Source organism: Aplysia californica, unplaced genomic scaffold (assembly GCF_000002075.1).
Source record: "Aplysia californica isolate F4 #8 unplaced genomic scaffold, AplCal3.0 scaffold00171, whole genome shotgun sequence".
Lineage (NCBI taxonomy): Eukaryota > Metazoa > Mollusca > Gastropoda > Aplysiida > Aplysiidae > Aplysia > Aplysia californica.
This window is the reverse complement of record NW_004797441.1, coordinates 143,359-150,074: the sequence shown is the minus strand read 5'-3', so window position 1 is coordinate 150,074 and position 6,716 is coordinate 143,359. Positions and strand designations below refer to the sequence as shown.

General features: G+C 39.7%; 1 protein-coding gene across 2 annotated transcripts in view; it reads right to left on the bottom strand.

The window, feature by feature from the left end:
- The window catches only part of LOC101846580 (interactor protein for cytohesin exchange factors 1), a 36,817-nt gene extending 33,343 nt beyond the window's left edge, over nucleotides 1-3,474 (bottom strand). The window contains exon 1 of one of the 2 annotated variants that reach the window (XM_005098041.3): nucleotides 3,002-3,474. The gene's annotated coding sequence lies outside the window, so the exon portion shown is untranslated. The remainder of the gene's footprint in view (nucleotides 1-3,001) is intronic. The other variant, XM_005098042.3, reaches the window with a different exon arrangement.
- Nucleotides 3,475-6,716: the final 3,242 nt, after the last annotated feature.

Sequence of the window (6,716 nt, the reverse complement as noted above, 5' to 3'; positions counted from 1 at the left end):
GCGATTCATTGAAGCCGACTGAATCGCGAATCGCCACTCTCAAATTTGACGAGCAGGATCCAGCCCTATTCTAAACCTTATATCTGTTTAATTAAACCAAGGAAAGGAATTTTGAATGTTTAAATATGTAAAAACTGAATACATTTTTTAAAAAGTGATTTAAATCACTGATTTTTATTTTAAAAATCAAGTTGATTAAAATTTTAAAAATCAACTGATTTAAATAAACCCAACCCTGTTAGTGTGACAGGGGTTATGTATTAAAATAGGGTGGCTGCGGCCGCGTTGGACAGGTGCCCGTGTTACACAATTAAGTTATATAGAAAAAAAGCAAGAGGGGAAATGGTGGCCGTCTTATAGAGGTGGCCGCCAGGGCAGGTTTCACTGTAATTTATATTTTTACTTTGCTGATGATTTGCAAATTCGACATATTTTTTTAGCTGTTTGTTTTTGTTCCGTTTACATTATTACCATGAATTACAACTTGAATATTTAAGCCCAGCATTTTACTTCATCTAATTTTACATTCATCTCCCTTTCTAAAGAGATAAAACACTTGAAGTTTAATTTGGTCAGAACTTATAGCCCACTGTGTAAGTGACCCTGTGCTTTATTTTGACTGATCAAAATTAAATTCAGAAAAAAAAGGAAACAAAGAGCTTTAATTAAGTGGATTCCACTAAATAGCAGAAAGCAAAAAACCAAAGTGATTTTCGCTGCTCTAAATATTTAACCCAAAATATAAAAAAATAGAATTCAATCAGTCAGAATCAATTTAATATAAAATTTTTAAAAGGCTGCATACGCAGCGGAAGAAGAAAACGTAGAAATTATCTTCTAAAAAATCCAAAGTGTGACAAAGAATTGAATGAGAGATAATTTCTCCTTTAAAGAGTTCTCGTGCACTCCGTTGAAGCAGCAGGAGATAGAATGGTCGAGAATTTACTGTTTATCTGTCATTACTTGCCTGGTAGTGAAGTACAATAATTTAGGTAATTTATACATTACATGAAGGAAGTCTTCTAAAGCAAACAACAATGCTGAAAAAGAAAAGAGCGAGGAGGAGGGGCTGTGACTGTGACATAGTCAAATGTCAAGGCTCTATCTATTAAAGATATAATTCTCAGTGCACTTAAAATAGGGAAAGTTTTGTCAAATTCACATCCCATTACCGATCATTTTTATACAGTTGAAGACAGCCAAATTTTCCGTCATCGAGGGGCAAAAGCTACCATAAGGCACAATTGAATCAAAATATTCCAAAATCAAAAGCTTGGATTTGCTGTCATGATCAGCTTCAGTTTGGTTAAACGGTGGCCAGTAATCCAATCTCAAGGCTGCATGCATTGTGGGGGTCAAACATTTTGATTTATTGTTTTCAGCAGATCTATGGCTGTAGGCTACGGCTATGCAATAGGATAAAAAGTCCTAAAGCCTATACACACATGTCATGTGTAGTAAAGTCCTAAAGTAAGGACTTTTGAGTTAAGTTAAATTTTGGGCATTCTACGGTTTTGGCTCAAAGAGTAGCCTACTGGTATTCAATACTGACTTAAAAATACTAGGTATCAATGTTTTATCCGAAAGAGAGCAAGAGAGATGCGCTGCAATTTTTCAGTACAAAATGGGCAGCATTATTTCACTCACAAAGAGGGGGGGGGGGGGGTGTTTGTTTCAGGGGAGCAAACATCATATTCGGCATACGCAGCGAAAAGTGATCGTTTTGAGCCAGAAGTAACTGTCGATGGAGCCAAGACCTAAATGAGCTTTTGCCAATAGGCGTTGATGATAAGGTTTTTAATATTTCGTTTTTACTTGAATTGTTCTATTCATGTATTATATCTCCCCCTACAAAAACATGTATTTAAAAACCTACAGACTGCATGCTAAGCTGTGTAACTGGCGTTATCTAACGTCAAGTCAATTTTTTTCAAACATAACTTCGATGACACATTTTTTTGAATTTGTATATTTATATATATTCTTCTTCTGAAGCAACGCGCGGACTTCTGCGAACACTTTTCGGGCTGAGTGAACAATCTTGTCTGCTATCTTTGGTAGGGATAGTCTAGATCTAGATCTAATTCTAATTGTGCAATGTTTGTTTTTGCCCGGAAGTTCTCGCAAGAACTACTCCTCTCTCTCTCTGTTTTTCTGCCTCCATCGGTGTGGACGATCAAATTGACAAAAATAAAAATAAAAAATAATGTTCAAACACAAAATTAAATTAATTTTGTCGTCTACAAAGATGCTGCGGCTAACTTTTCGAATCGAGCCGAACTACGCGGGTCGCCATTTTGTTTTGCCCAAAAGTTCTCACGCTTCTCCCCCCCCCACCCTCTCTCTCTCTCTCTCTGCCCACAAACAAAATCGCACGCTTTCAACACAAGAGCGCTGGAGCGTTTGTTCACGGCACAAAATTCTACACTTCTGTTATCTCAGTGGTTCACGGTGAACGCTGGTTGGGGTAGACTATCACGATGAACACACTCGCCTGCACAGAATAGAGGTGGCTTTTAGTATATTTGATGTTTTGCAGTTGTTAGGTTTGATAGATTAGCTCGCCACGCAACAAACGCATAGATCTAGATTCTAAAGTCTAGATCTAGAATCTACATGTAGATCTAGATTAGATCTAGATCTAAGAGTCTAGATATCTAGATCAAATAAGGGAGTGGGAACTAGATATATCTAGATATCTAGATCTAGAATCTAGATCTAGATCTAGTCTAGAGAATCTAGACCTACCGAAAAAGCACCGCAAGTGTGTATGAAAAAAACGGAAAAAGCCTGAAAAACCTGAGATTTGGCATCCCTGTACTGTAGATTAGATCTAAAATCTAGATCTAGAATCTAGAAATTCTAGATCTACTCTTGGTACTTTGGTGTCAGAACTTGGTTCTTCCGCCTCAGAGTCTGAGACCCAAGGTCCTGCTTGAGAAACATGCTACACCTGGAATTCATTCTTAGACTATCCTGTCAAACACAAAAATGTCCTCACCTGTGGGTCGGGGCTCTTCAGACAGTCAAAGAATCGAGGCCAGTCAAGGTGAAGGAGGGAGGGAGAGTCAATACACAATAAACAAGTAGATTTGATTAGAGTAGTAGAGTCTAGATTAGATCTAACAACCGGATCTCTATGACAAATTAGGCCTAGACGTCCAGGACCTTTATTTACGCCTAGCTTTTAAAACAATCAATTATTTGGCCCACTTCGGCAAGTTATTCTTTTTGCTGGGTGCTAAGCCTGCTGCCTACTCACCAACGGATATAAAGTTATCAAAGTCGTTGATACAGAAATCTAAGGCTAGCCTACTTCCTTGTTCGAGTTATTGATGGTCTGCGGAGTTCACTTTGGTTTCGGGGGTGCGTATTGAACTTGATAATAGAATGTTAATTGTAAGGCCTATGGGCCTGCTGGCCTCGGTCGAAAATCCAATGTCTTCCAGTCTTCCAGGAAGCCAATCCTACCTTCGTCCTATTTGTCAACAATAGAACTGTGGTATTGGCCAGGTTTTACCCGATCTGTATGACATCTTTGATGCAGCCAACCTCTTTGATGATATCAAAGATCCTTAACGAGTATAGGGTCTTCAGTGACAGTTACACATTACAAAGACCTTACTGTACAGCCTCCTAGTCTGAAACCACTGAATTCTACACTTAGTGTAGAATTCTGTGTCTGAAACTCAACGTTATGCCGTAAAAAGGAGATAACTTCCTTACACACTAGGCCTTATGCAGTTATCGAGGGCTTTTATATTACGTTGGTCATCCAACGTTTCGACCCTCATGCAAAGACCTGAGAATTAAACAGAGCTACATTGTACATTATAATAGTGTGTATTTTGTTTTTGTTGCGTTTACCACGAACTGACGAAAGTGAATGAAGTTATCTTTATACATTTACATACAAGTTTTACTAATGTATGATCTTTGATAATTACCGGCGGTACCGGTACAGGCACTGAAATAGGTTTTAAAAAACATTAATGTTCTCTTTCCCTAGCAACCACAAATTTCCAAGCATTCGAACGCTCATAATTGTTCAATCGTGATGAAATACGTAAAGTAAAACCAGAGAGGTAGAAACCTCCGGTTATTCAGTTAGACACACGGTGCATTAAGAATTTTCAAAGTAACTCCCCCCCCCCCCCCCAAAAAAAAAAAAGTGGGTGGGGGGAGAGAAGCTAGTGTTTGTAGCAATTGTAAAAGGAGAGATTAAGATTAGTCAATCTTTATTCTCGTGAACTGTAGGCTACTATAGTGTCGTCAAAAATTCGTGGCGCAACTTATCCTCAAATAGCTTTATAACAGGTGAGTGAATCAATGTCAATAATACTTTGCACACAGTTTGTCTCATTATCTTAACTTAATCATATTTTTCCACATCAATTGAGGCAAGACTAAAAAACTTTTCTTCATAATTTTATATAAAATACTACAAATCTCGTTCACGCGGATAATAGAATTGTTCACCGTACTTGATCCCGCTTCCCACACACATTTTGCATGCGCATATGGATTACGTCACAGCTCATTAATGACACTTTTTAGTTGCAAAACTAGTTACAAGAAATTATTTTTAGGCCTATAGTGAACACTTTTTTGCCCTAAAAGTTCTCAAAACATGCGTTCAATAAAGATAATCTCGCGATTAGAAAAAAACGAACTTACTTGTAACAAAGAGTCTACATAATCTTTGCTTGTAAAAGCGATATCGTCCCAGCTGTAAACCTTTTAAAATCAGAAGAAACCACCCACTAGGATTTCTTATTAGTATTTATTAAGGAATTTTCTAGAATAGAGCCTACTAGGTCTTTACAAACATATTGATCTGTTAAGACAAATTGATACAAGTCAATGTGCAAAAGCTGGAGAGTTTATGTTCGATAGTTGAGGAGATATTTGAAAATAAGTTGCGCCACGAATTTTTGACCGCACTATACAGTGGAAACCATATATAACAGGCCCGGTAATAACAGGGATCCGGCATTAACAGGGATTTTTAAAATCCCCGTTTTTTCCTACTCTTTGTCTCTATTAAAAATTATCGGCAATAACAGGGCCTAATCGGAGCCCAACCGCTTATAGCAGGAACAAAGGCTCGTTAACAATGTGTAAAAAGTGTGTGTGAGAGAGAGAGAGAGAGAGAGAGAGAGAGAGAGAGAGAGAGAGAGAGAGAGAGAGAGAGAGAGAGAGAGAGAGGGGGAGGGGGAGAGAGAGAGAGAGAGAGAGAGAGAGAGAGAGAGAGAGGGGGGGGGGAGAGAGAGAGAAAGAGAGAGAGAGAGTAACGCAGTGAAGGAGCAAGCCCACGCAAGCCATGCCACTGCAACGCAAGCACACACAGCGTGTGAAGCGAGAGAGGGCTGCGGTGTGCTGCAGACGTCGATCTAGCCCGAAACCCAGCAACACGTTTGCGTAATGTGCCACCAACGATGTCAATCGCAAGAGAAAATGCCTTTCAATTGACAAAAAATACGAAATAATCCAGGCTGTTGACTGAAAGCAAGCTCCTCTGGCAGAGATTTGTTGTCAGTTCGACATTCCACAAGGGTCGATTCAAACCATCATTAAGGATAGAGAGAAAATAGTGGAAGCATACTGCAATGGGAAGTTTTCTCTGGATCGAAAAAAGATGAGACTACCCGATGCAAATGCCTGTAGACCAAGCTCTTCCGATGTGGTTTAAGGAGGCAAGGAGAAAGTTGGTGCCAAATCCCCTGTTCGTGGGTACTTGTGGCAAGGGCAACTACCCATGAATAAGTACAGCTGGATTAGTCCACAAATGCTTACTTTCCTTGCATTTCTGATTTAACAGGAATCGGATATAACAGATCTCTACTCCCACAATCCCTGTTATATCAGGTTTCCACTGCAGTATAGTCGCCTAGTTTAAGGCGTACGCTTCATAATTATCTGTCTAAATCAAGAAAGAAAAAGTCGCACGCAAGTTACTTTGTTAATTTTATTACACTGGTTCCGAATTCGATACCGGTATCATTTTTACGACAGGGTGGTAGGCCTATATAATTAGAGACATAAAGATCCTACACTAGTATAGGATCTTTGGATCAATACCATCACCGCGACGCATTCGTTTAGCACAGTCGCTGTTTCCCGGACGAATATCTTTTTTCTGCTTTTAAAAATTGCGGCGCCCTTTCCCGGTTCTTCGAGAGATCCGCAACACACGCGTGTGCTCACTGAACGACGCAACGGAGCAATTGAAAGAGCGGTTTTCGGACTTGTTAAATTAATAACCGTGATGAGCGTGTGTATGTGAGTGAGTATGTGTGTGTGTGTGTGTGTCTGTGTGTGTGTGTGTGTGTGTGTGTGTGTGTGTGTGTGTGTGTGTGTGTGTGCGCGTGTGCGTGTGTATGTGTTTGTGTGTAGTGTAGTGTAGTGTAGTGTCGTGTAAGAGACATAGCGAGAGCAGAGAGATGGCGCTTGCGAGAGAGAAAGACAACGAAACAGAGAGAGAGATAGAGAGAGAGAGAGAGAGAGAGAGAGAGAGAGAGAGAGAGAGAGAGAGTATATTATTATAAATTTAACGGCCCTTGCAATACTATTTTGTTTTGTTTTAGTAGAGGTTTTGCGACGCTCGCAACTGCATAAGGTCATATGAGCACCAAGGGGTGGATGTCAATAGAGAAGTCCTTACTGGGAATCAGGCTTACTCTGCTCACCTCTCTAGCTTCACCAGCACAAAGTCT